The following is a 10,808-nucleotide window of genomic DNA, read 5'->3' on the forward strand; positions in this document are numbered from 1 at the left end:
GCCAGTGCGCTTCACAAGAACGTTAACGAGAGCCCTCCCTGCGGCCATGTAATCACCTGGAAAAAGGCAAAAAAACCCACAGAGAATCGAGCCGATTCCTCTCTGAGCGCCTCAAAACCAGTCCAGGGGATTACATGGGCTAAGTGTTATCTATAAAGATACTTACTTTCTACACAATACAATCTCTGCCCCAGGCAAGAACCAGTTCCCTCTTGAAGGAACTGAGCTGGTAGGTCCTCCCATGCAGTAAGCTGTGGAACAACCTTTGAACTTTCAAGGTCAACCTTTCCCAGGCCTATGTGACGATGCCACTGCTTTCAGGAACAGAGCTCAACAGAACATTGCCTTCAAAGATAACGCAACTTCGAAATTAATCTGTATTGAGCCCCCCATTGGTCCTACGGTACCCGAGCCCCAGTACTTAAGACTTGCTCTAACCTCCCTAGCATTGTCAGTAGAGAAAGCAGAAGGAGGAGGTCAGAGTTCAGTAAAACACCAACCAAAATACTGCTCCCATCTAGCCCAGTGCTGTGCGGCACCCGGTGATGGAAGCTTTCCTCCGGCCACCATCAGATTGTCCCCTGTGCTCTGTTCCTTGACATATTAATGAACCTTCAGCACGTCATTTGTGCACTATGCCTGGCAGCCTTGCTTTTCTATTCTGTAATCTCCCCACATGGTTTCTGGTTGTTTTCACTGCAGCACTACTAAATGTTATCCCTTACCCATTTCCAGGCAGCTTGTTGCTTTGAGTGACTTTAAGGTATATCCATTAGATCTCCTATAATATCCAATGTCAGTTTAATCAACTGGACTGAAACCCCATTTATTGACCAAATTTAGATCTTTTGCAATGGGTCCAGGTGGAGTCACTATGCTGTCATAGTTACTGCATGCCCCTGACAGGTCTACAAGAGAGAGAGTGTCTTTGTTTTTTTGGACACTGGTGAAATTCCAGTTCTTTTATGATATCCGACTATTAAACTTACTTTGTATTAACCCTTTAAAAGCTGGAGTGTCTCAGCATTCTTTTCCCTTTACCACTTTTTACAAGACTAAAGAGTTGAACCTAGCTTAGTTGGTTCTGGGGAACTGTGATTTTTCCATCTGTGGAACTTAATGCCCTGCCTTGAATGTAAAATTCTTATTCCTGTGTTCAAATCCATCTATTACCTCTCCCCTCCCTTTCTCTGTAAACACCTCAAACCTTACAACCCTTCAAGGACTTTGGGCTCATCCAATTCTGGCTTTTTGCGCCTCCCGGATTTCCTTCACCCTTCCATTGGTGGCCATGCCTTCAGCTGCCTGGACCCCAAGCTGTGGAATTCCCTCACTAAACCTCTCCACCGCTGTACATCTCTCTCCTTTAAGACGGTCCTTAAAACCTACCCCTTTGACCAAGCTTTTGATCACCTGTCCTAATATCTCCTTATGTGGCTCCCCTTGACCTTCAATGGCATTACGATTGCTGAATCCCCCACTATCAATATCCCAGGGGTTAGCATTAGCCAGAAACTGAACTGGAGTAGCCATAAAAATACCGTGGCTACAAGTAACTCACCTCCTGACTCCCGAAGTCTGTCCACCATCTACAAGGCACATGTCAGGAGTTTGATGGAATACTCTCCACTTGCCTGGATGAGTGCCGCTCCAACAACACTCAAGAAGCTCGACACCATCCAGGACAAAGCAGCAGGTTTGATTGGCACCCCATCCACAAACACTCACCCTCTCCACCACCAACGCACAGTGGCAGCAGTGTGTACCATCTACAAGATGCACTGCAGCAACGCACCAAGGTTCCTTAGACAGCACCTTCTCAACCCACAACCTCTACCAACTAAAAGGGCAAGGGCAGCAAATGCATGGGAACACCACCACCTGCAAGTTCCCCTCCAAGGCACACATGATCCTGATTTGGAACTATATCACCGTTCCTTCACTGTGGCTGGGTCAAAATCCTGGAACTCCCTTCCTAACAGCACTGTGGGTGTACCTACATCACATGGACTGCAGCGGTTCAAGAAGGCGGCTCACAAGGGCAATTAGGGATGGGCAATAAATGCTGGCCTGGCCAGCGACGCCCACATCCCATGAATGAATTTTTTAAAATGTCAAAAGCAGTCTGATAATTGCTGCTAGGAAGTGCCTTGGGACACTTTACAACATTAAAGGTGTTAGATAAATGCAAGTTATTGTTATTGATAGTGGCTAAGATGAAGAAGGCCACAGTCTCCTACTCCCTCATTGCATAAGGCCCCCGGGGGAGATGGGGTGGACTGCAAAATAAACACGGCTTCAGCTTTCCTTGGCTGGAGCTTGAATTCTCAGCTCCTATTGCATAAGTTGCCTAATGTTCAAACATTGGTTTCTGAGTAGGTGGAATTTTCCACAGCCCTACGCCCTCCCCTATCTCCCAGTCAGTTCTCGCCTATGCCAGTCAGTTTATCAGAATAATTGTGGGGAATGCACTTGTGATGATAAGCCACACTGAGCTCTGCACTGGCACAGGGCCTTGGAAAATTCTGACCACTTGGTGAGGGGGGAATAGCAGGGGTGAAAGATCTAAAGTTCCCTGCATTTTTCTGTGAAAACCATGGAAGGTAGCCTTGACAATGAAGAATTTTAACGCCTCCTGAAGAAAGGAAAAACTTGCATTTCTGTAGCGCTTTTCACATGCTCAGGACGTCCCAAAGCACTTTACAGCCAATGAAGTACTTTAGAAGTGTAGTTACATTGTAGTGTAGGAAACACAGCAGCCAGTTTGTATACAGTAAGGTCCCACAAACAGCAATGTGATAATGACCAGATCATCTGAATTTATTTGAGGGATGAATATTAGCCGGGTCCCCTGCTCTTCTTCGGAATACTTCTGTGGGATCTTTTACATCCATCTGAGAGAGCAGATGGGACTTCGGTTTAACATCCCATCTCAAAGACTGCAAGTCTTACAGTGCAGTGCACCTTCAGTACCGCACTGAGAGTGTCAGCCTAGATTCTCACACCATGTCCAGTTCCCCATCACCCCTGTGCTCGCTGATCTACATCGGCTCCCGGTCAAGCAACGTCTTGATCTGAAAATTCTCATCTATGTTTTCAAATACCTCCATGGCCTCACCCCTTTTCCTATCTCTGTAATGTCTTCCAACCCCACAACCCTCTGAGTTATCTGTGCTCCTCTCATTCTGGCCTCTCGTGCTTCCCTGATTTTAATCGCTTCATCATTGGTGGCAGCGCCTTCAGTTTCTTCAGCCCCCCAGCTCTGGAATTCCGTCCCTACACCGCTCGGCCTCTCCACTTCACTTTCCTCCTTTAAGACGCTCTCTAAAACTTACCTTTTTGACCGAGCTTTTGGTCATCTGATCTAATTTCTCTCTTTGTGGCTCAGCGTCATAGTCTGTTTTATAATGCTCCTGTAAAGCAGCTTGGGAAGTTTCATTATGTTATAGGCTATATAAATATGTTGTTGTAGATGCTGTGCTTGGGTCTGTGGTGCGGAATATGAACCTTCAGGCAAGCATGCTAGCACTGAGCCACTGGTACCACCTCTAGTGTTATCTCAGGAGGAAGTTAGGTTAGATTAAGACTGCGTATTTTTAATAGTTTCCTTCTACCGTCACGGTCCATCCAGGTCTCTCTTCAGGTTTCTATTCATGACTAGGCATTTGTTTTGGTAATGTAGGAATGGGGAGGACAAAACATAACGTTTGCATAACATTAAATTTTTCTCATTTGCAACTTAAATCTAACAACCAGAGCTAATGTAGAACCAGGCCACACCTTTTCAACTGCTTGGTAATTATTCAATGCGATTTTTGTTACGCCCAATTTATCAGTCAATAACACTTTCTTTGTCGTACTCTCACACATGCATAACACTCCTGCAGATGAATACAATGATCATTTGTGTGCACACAAGAGTATTATTTTCCTTATGATCCCTCATTTGAGAAAGAAAGGATAGAAGGTGCACTGTTAACTGTTTAGTTGCAGGAATGAATCCCCAATACCGACCTTTACTCCTTTCAGCTGTGGCTCAGTAAGTAGCGCTGTTGCCTCTGGGTCATATGGTTCCAGGTTCAAGTCCCATGCTAGAGTTTGAGCATTAAAAATCAAGGCTGGCACACCATTGCAGGACTGACAGTGCACTGTCAGAGGTACTGTCATTCTGATGAGACATTAAAGTGAGGCCCTGTGTGCTGCTTGGGTGGATGTAAAAAGGGGAATTATCCCTGGTGGGGAGAAACAGAGCTATGTTTCAGCCTTTCTGCTGAACTATCAAAAGTTAGAAATGTAACAGTTTTTAGGGAAGGAAAGTAAAAGAGAATGTCTGTGATAGCATAGAGGGCAGGCCAGTTAAATGACAAAAGTTTTCATGGTACAAAGCCAATGGGATTGGTAATGAGACAAGTAAAGAAACAAAAGACATGTCTGGGGAAGGTGTGAATGGCAGGCTAGCAGCCAAAACAAACAAGAGGGGGAAAAACACAAGAAAACTGGGGGCAGATTTTATGATCTAAAATTATAGAACTCATTATTGAGTCTAGAATGTTGTAAAGTGCCCAGTCAAAAGATGTTCCTCAAGGTTGCATTGCTGAGTATTTCCAGATCTGTGGTATTTTGCTTTTGCTTTGTTTTGAGTTCTCCCTGGTGTCCTGAGCCAATATTTATTACTCAATCAACTTTACAAAAACAGATTATCTGATCATTATCACATTGTTGTTTGTGGGAGTTTGCTGTGTGAAAATTGGCTGCCATGTTTCCTACATTACAACAGTGACTACACTTCAAAAGTATTTCATTAGCTGTAAAATGCTTTGAGACATCCAGTGTTTGTGAAAAGCACTATATAAATACATGTCCTTCTTCAACCAGAAATTTGTCACACAACATGCCAGTATCTGGCAAGAAAGCAGGTGTTCCTGCAAAAGGCAGGTGAATTGACCTTAGTCCCAAAAGGTGGGAACACCTTTGCACATCTTCAATCTCGTAAGGAGTGTCAAAATGATCGCATATCGGGGGTAAGATTCGACTTGGGCGGGGATGCAAAACAGGCGAAATCACTTTTGAAGCTTGTTGTACCACATGCCTGATATGCAGTGCTATTGAAGTCAATAAAATTAAATATGGGGCAGGGCATATAACAGGTGAGAGGACTTGAGGCCCAAAGTTTGAAATCCAGGTGTACCACTGTGCATTTCTGGTGTTATGACTTTTTTATAATGTGCAACAAAAAAGACATTGGTCCAGATTTTGCAGCCAGCAGAGAAGGAATGGCACTCACCATTCATCATGCTTATAGCTGCCCACAGAATATTTGCGGGCTTTTGTGCGGCTACTTACTGTCAACGGGAGCCCAAAAAAGCAAGGTACCCTCTACAGGGAAACTGTGGTGGGTGTGAGCAGGATAAATAACAGCATGTCTCCTCAATCAATCATGTTGAAGAATCCTACTGAGACATGCAGAGCCAAAACCAGGAAGTATAACTTGAAATATTTAACTCAATGTAAGATTATGTACAGAATGCAAAGTAAGGACAGGGAAAGAAAGGTGGATTAAAGAGAGAGTTAAAAGAGAAAGAAAAAATAAAAACATTTATCTTTTTAAAAATCTCCGTCAATAATTAAACTCTGAAAGAATGAGACTGTAAAATTTAATTTTCAGTGCCAGAGAGTTGTTTGGCAGTAATTAAGACTTATCACAATGTTAAAAATTCACTTACACTCAAAAGGACTGGCCCTAACCTTTCTCCTTTTAGTGAGTATCTAGTGGGTAAGAACCAGAACTTCAAGCCATTTATGTGTTTCAATGCCGAGTCACTTTGCAACATATCAGTACAGTGAAGCTTGAGGAGGAGCAGGGAAAATTGGGCAGCAACTTCTTGATGTCCGCTTTTAATGAAAGATTTCCATCTTTCAGATGAGACGTTAAACCGAGGCCCCGTCTGCTCTCTCAAGTCGATATAAAAGATCCCATGGCACTATTTTGAAGAACAGCAGGGGAGTTATCCCCCAGTTCCAGACAATATTTATACCTCAATCAACTTCACTAAAAACAGATTATCTGATCATTATCACATTACTGTTTTTAGGAGCTTCTTGTTCTTAAATTGGCTGCCATGTTTCCCACATTATAACAGTGACTGCACTTCAAAAGTATTTCATTAACTGTAAAATGCTTTGCAAAGTCATGAAAGCCACTATGTAAATACAGGTCTTTCTTTTTTTCTTTAACTGCACATGTGAGGACGCTGGAAACTGCAATCCATTTTACTCAATAACAGTGAATGCTAATATCCTCAATGTCATTCCTATCGGAAAATCCAGGCCATTGTTTTCCCAGGACCAATGCTGTGTTATGTGAAGGATGGCGCAGACTCAAAAAATGAATTCCCGACGAGAGAAATAATCTATCCTCATTATAATTCCTAGACATGTGTCATGCAGGCCCTCACCTGCCAAGGATGAGGTATGTAATTTCGCCACATGGACAGTAAATTTCAAATTGTTACCGGGAAGAAGAGAAGGCCTGTGACAAGGGTCTTTTTCTGAATTGTACAGTTTTTGAACTGAGAGTCAGCAGAAAGCTGTTTGTTCCTGGATTGTAAAGACCTCTCCCAGCTGGCTCACCACAGCCTCTCCTGTCTGCTCCCACCTCTTTCTCACGGAACTCCAAAACCCACTGAAGACACATGAACCCCAAGAGAGAAAAGTCTCCTACAGTGAACATGGTTTACGAAGAACATTAGGCCCCAATGAAAAGCAAGATTACCTACAATCAAGGACTCTACAGCGAGCTCAAAGCACAGTAACAAAAAACCCTCTTCAGAGATTGCCTCAAACTTTTCGACTCTATTTTCCTTCTACTCTTTTCTGTCTCTATTTGCATGTGTGTACCGCATATGCAGCTAGCGTGGGTGTGTTGTGTATCCATTGGCGTCATCCGAATTAGTGTTTTAAGTTTAATAAATTTCTACTTTTTTTCTTTAAGCCTAAAAAAGCCTGTTTGGGTTGGTTTCTTTGCCTTATAATTGGAAAGCGGTGAACAAGGATTCACCAAAGGGGGAGCTAAAAACACGGTGTGTTTAAAATTAAACCCTGTTACAGTAAGACTAGGTGAAGGCTGAGAGGGACCCCTAGACACCTTTCTCACCTGGGCGTAACACATGGAATTTGCCACAGGCTGATGACACACAAACAGCAATTAAAAATCGAGTTGTTTGTCATACAGTCATAACGTCACAGAAGGAGGCCACGTGACCCATCGAGTCCATGCAGCTCTCTGTAGAGCAATCCAGTCTGTCCCATTCCCCCACTCTGTCCCCATAGCCCTGCAAGTTTATTTCCTTGAAGTTCCTTTTGAAAGCATTGATCGTCTCCGCTTCCACCACCCGCGTAGGCAACAGGTTCCAGGTCATTACCACTCACTGTGTAAAAAGGCTCTTCCTCACACTCCCCCTGTATCTCTTGCCCAAAGCCTTAAATCTATGCCCCCCTAGACCTTGTACCATTAGTTAATGGGAACAGCTTTTCTTTGTCTACCTTATCTAAACCTGTCAAAATCTTGTACACCTTTATCAAATCTCCCCTCAATTTTCTCTGCTCCAAGAATAATAACCCCAGCTTTTCCAACCAAACCTGGTAGCTAAAATCCCTCATCCCTGGAACCATTCTGGTAAATGTTTTCTGCACCCTCTAAAGGACCCTCACATCCTTTCTAGAGTGTGGTGACCAGAGCTGGATACAATACTCTAGTTAATAAAGCTTCAGCATAATCTTCCTGCTTTTGTACTTTATGCCTCTATTTATGAAGCCCAAAATCCCATATGCTTTGCTAACCACTCTCTCAATATGTCCTGCTGCCTTTAAAGATCTACGCACATGAACCCCTCCCCCCGCCCCACCCCCCACCCCCCCCCCCCCACCACCCCCCCCCCCCCCCCCCCCCCCACAAGGTCCCTCTGCCCCTACACACTCTTTAGAACTGTACCATTAAGTCTATATTGCCTCTCCCAATCACTTTTGCCAGAATGCATCATCTCACACTTCTCTGTATTACATTCCATCTGCCACTTGTCTGCCCATTCTGCTGGCCTATTTAAGTCCTGCTGCAGTCGATTTGCATCATCCTCATTCTTCCAAGTTTGGTATCATCATCAAATTTTGCAATTTTTCTCTGCATTCCAATATCCAAGTCATTTATATATATCAAAAAGCACTGAACCTTGGGGAACACCAATGTCTAATATCCACCAGTCTGAAAAACAACAATTTACTATGACTCACTATTTTCTGTCCTTAAGCCAATTTTTTATCTAAGCTGCCACTGACTCTCCCATTTCAATTTTGTCAACCAGACCTTTATGTGGTCAAACACTTTCTGAAAATCCATATAGACAACATCCATTGCATTCTCTTTATCAACATTCTCTGTTACTTCATCAAAAAATTCAATTCATCAAGCACAATCTCATTTTACAAATCCGTGTTGACTCTCCTTAATTAACTCAAACCTCTCCCTAATTATTGTTTCTAAAACCTTACCACTACTGATGTTAAATTGAACAGCCTGTAGTTACCAGGACTTTCCTTACACCCTTTCTTGAATAAGCGTGAATATTTGCCACTCTCCAATCCTCTGGCACTTCCCCCAAATCTAGGGAAGATTATGGCAAGCCCTTCTGCTGTCTCCACCCCCACTTCCTTTAGAAACCTGGAATGCAAACCATCCAGAGTTTCTAAATTTAAGTTCCTTTAGTCTGTTATCAAAAAATAGAACTAGCATTTCTGTAGTGCCTCAGGGTGTCCCATAACACTTTACGTCCAATGAAGGACTTTTTGAAGTGTAGTCACTGTTGAAATGTAGGGAAACGCAGACATGGAAGGTCCTACAAACAACAATGAGATTACGATGATTAATGGTTAAATATTAGCCAAGGCGCCAGGAGATTGACCCTGCTCTTCATCAAAATGTTGTCCTGGGATCACTCACGTCCATCTGAGAGGCCATCTCATGTCATCTGAAAGACAGCACTCCCTCACTACTGCAATGGGAGTGGCAGCCTAGATCTTGCTTTTGTTCAAGTCTCTGGAGTGGGTCTTGAACTCACAGCTCTTCTGATGGAGATGACACTGCTGCCAACTGAGCCAAGGCCTTCAAGCTGCAGCCTCCTAAAGGGTAGCTTCCGTCTTTATAGAGAGGATGTTCTTTTCACATATTTCATGTCATTGTCTCCCTTCACACATTGTATATCTTGGCCCTGTTTAAGGTTGTCAACTCTCCAGATTTGTCCTGCAGTTTCCAGGAATTAAAAATTCATCTCCAAGGCACTGCTTCCGGCAATCCTGAAAGAAATTTATTGAAGCGTTTCAAATAATGTTTTTGTAACATTTTCTTTCACTACTTTAAACAAAAAAAATTAGAGGGGTGAAAGTAATAGCCTGACTGACAGTCATGAATCATCCAATCAGGTAAAGTAGAGTCAGTTCACTTTCCAATTGGCCGTGGGAAGGCGAGACTACATGAAGGTGGCGTGTCAGGCATCCAATATTGGATGTTTTAGGGAGTGGGGTTCAGGGAGATTGCGGGTGGGAGAGTCATGTGATGATACCACCAGGAATACACCCAATCAGAGTTGGCAACCCGACTCCCACCGTGGAGCCTGATCTGACCAGTTTACCAAGTGTAAATCTATATGGCCCCTTCGGCCCATCATGTCTGTGTCAGCCATCAAGCACCTACCTATTCTAATCCCATTTTCCAGCACTTGGCCCGTAGCTTTGTATGCTATGGCATTTCAAGTGCTCATCTACCTGCGACTCGCCCCTCCCTGAAATTCTGCTGCAAGGCAGGAGGTTGAGACCAACTTATTTGCTCGTCTCATTTGGCTTTTTTTTAAATAGAGGCTTGATGACCCTGCAGCCTTTTTCAAAAATCAGTCTGCAGGCTTTTGAGATACCAACGGGTGCCGGGGAAACTGTCCCCCATGCACCGGCCCACCTTTGGACCCACCTATTCTTCATAGGTGATGTACATTCACAGACTGTTGGGCCATGAGGTGCTTTACAGCTGAGCTTGATCATGTTCTCACTCAACAACCAAACATGTGCGGTGGGGGGAGGGGCAGCTTTTGCCGAATACTTTAAGCGCTGAAGAGGTAAAGAGTCGGCCACGATGGGCTCTTAATCTGAAACGCCAGGTTAGCCCGTGTGTAGTGCCATCCTGGTAAAGGAGTTGAAGTCATACTAGGAGCAGCCACTCAGAGGCTTGCCAAGCAGCTGACTGCCAATTAAATTGCTTGCTAGCACACATTAAAGAATCTGTACGGCATTTTGATGGCTAGTGCCTCAACTAACGCCCTCTCCTAACAATGACTAACTGTTTGTGAGTAAACACGGCATTGATGTTGATTTCAAGCACTGCTTAAAGGGACAGTCACCACTTAAAGTGATACCACTTAAAGGGATACTCACCATTTCACGATCATTGCACCTGGAGCTGTGAAGACGACCTCTGAAACACATCAGGAGACTTTCTAAGACATTTTTTTAAGACTTCACCAACACTCAAGCAACATTTATTTTGAAAATTCTCTGAGGAATTCACCTAAAAAGAGTAAGTGCTGTGCCACTCTACCTATTGGACAACTTATCGGAGTCACCAGGGGAAAAGGAGAGCTTAATCATTGGTATGATGCCAGGGGATTCCCTGGGTCTGGACGAGGAATGGGAAGCGGACATAAGAACCAAGCAAAGCAGCACCAGCTGCTGCAAGAGAGATGGACAGGACGGAGAGGAAGACAAAGTGT

The sequence above is a fragment of the Heterodontus francisci genome, chromosome 29 (genome assembly GCF_036365525.1).
Source record: "Heterodontus francisci isolate sHetFra1 chromosome 29, sHetFra1.hap1, whole genome shotgun sequence".
In the NCBI taxonomy this organism is placed as follows: Eukaryota; Metazoa; Chordata; class Chondrichthyes; order Heterodontiformes; family Heterodontidae; genus Heterodontus; species Heterodontus francisci.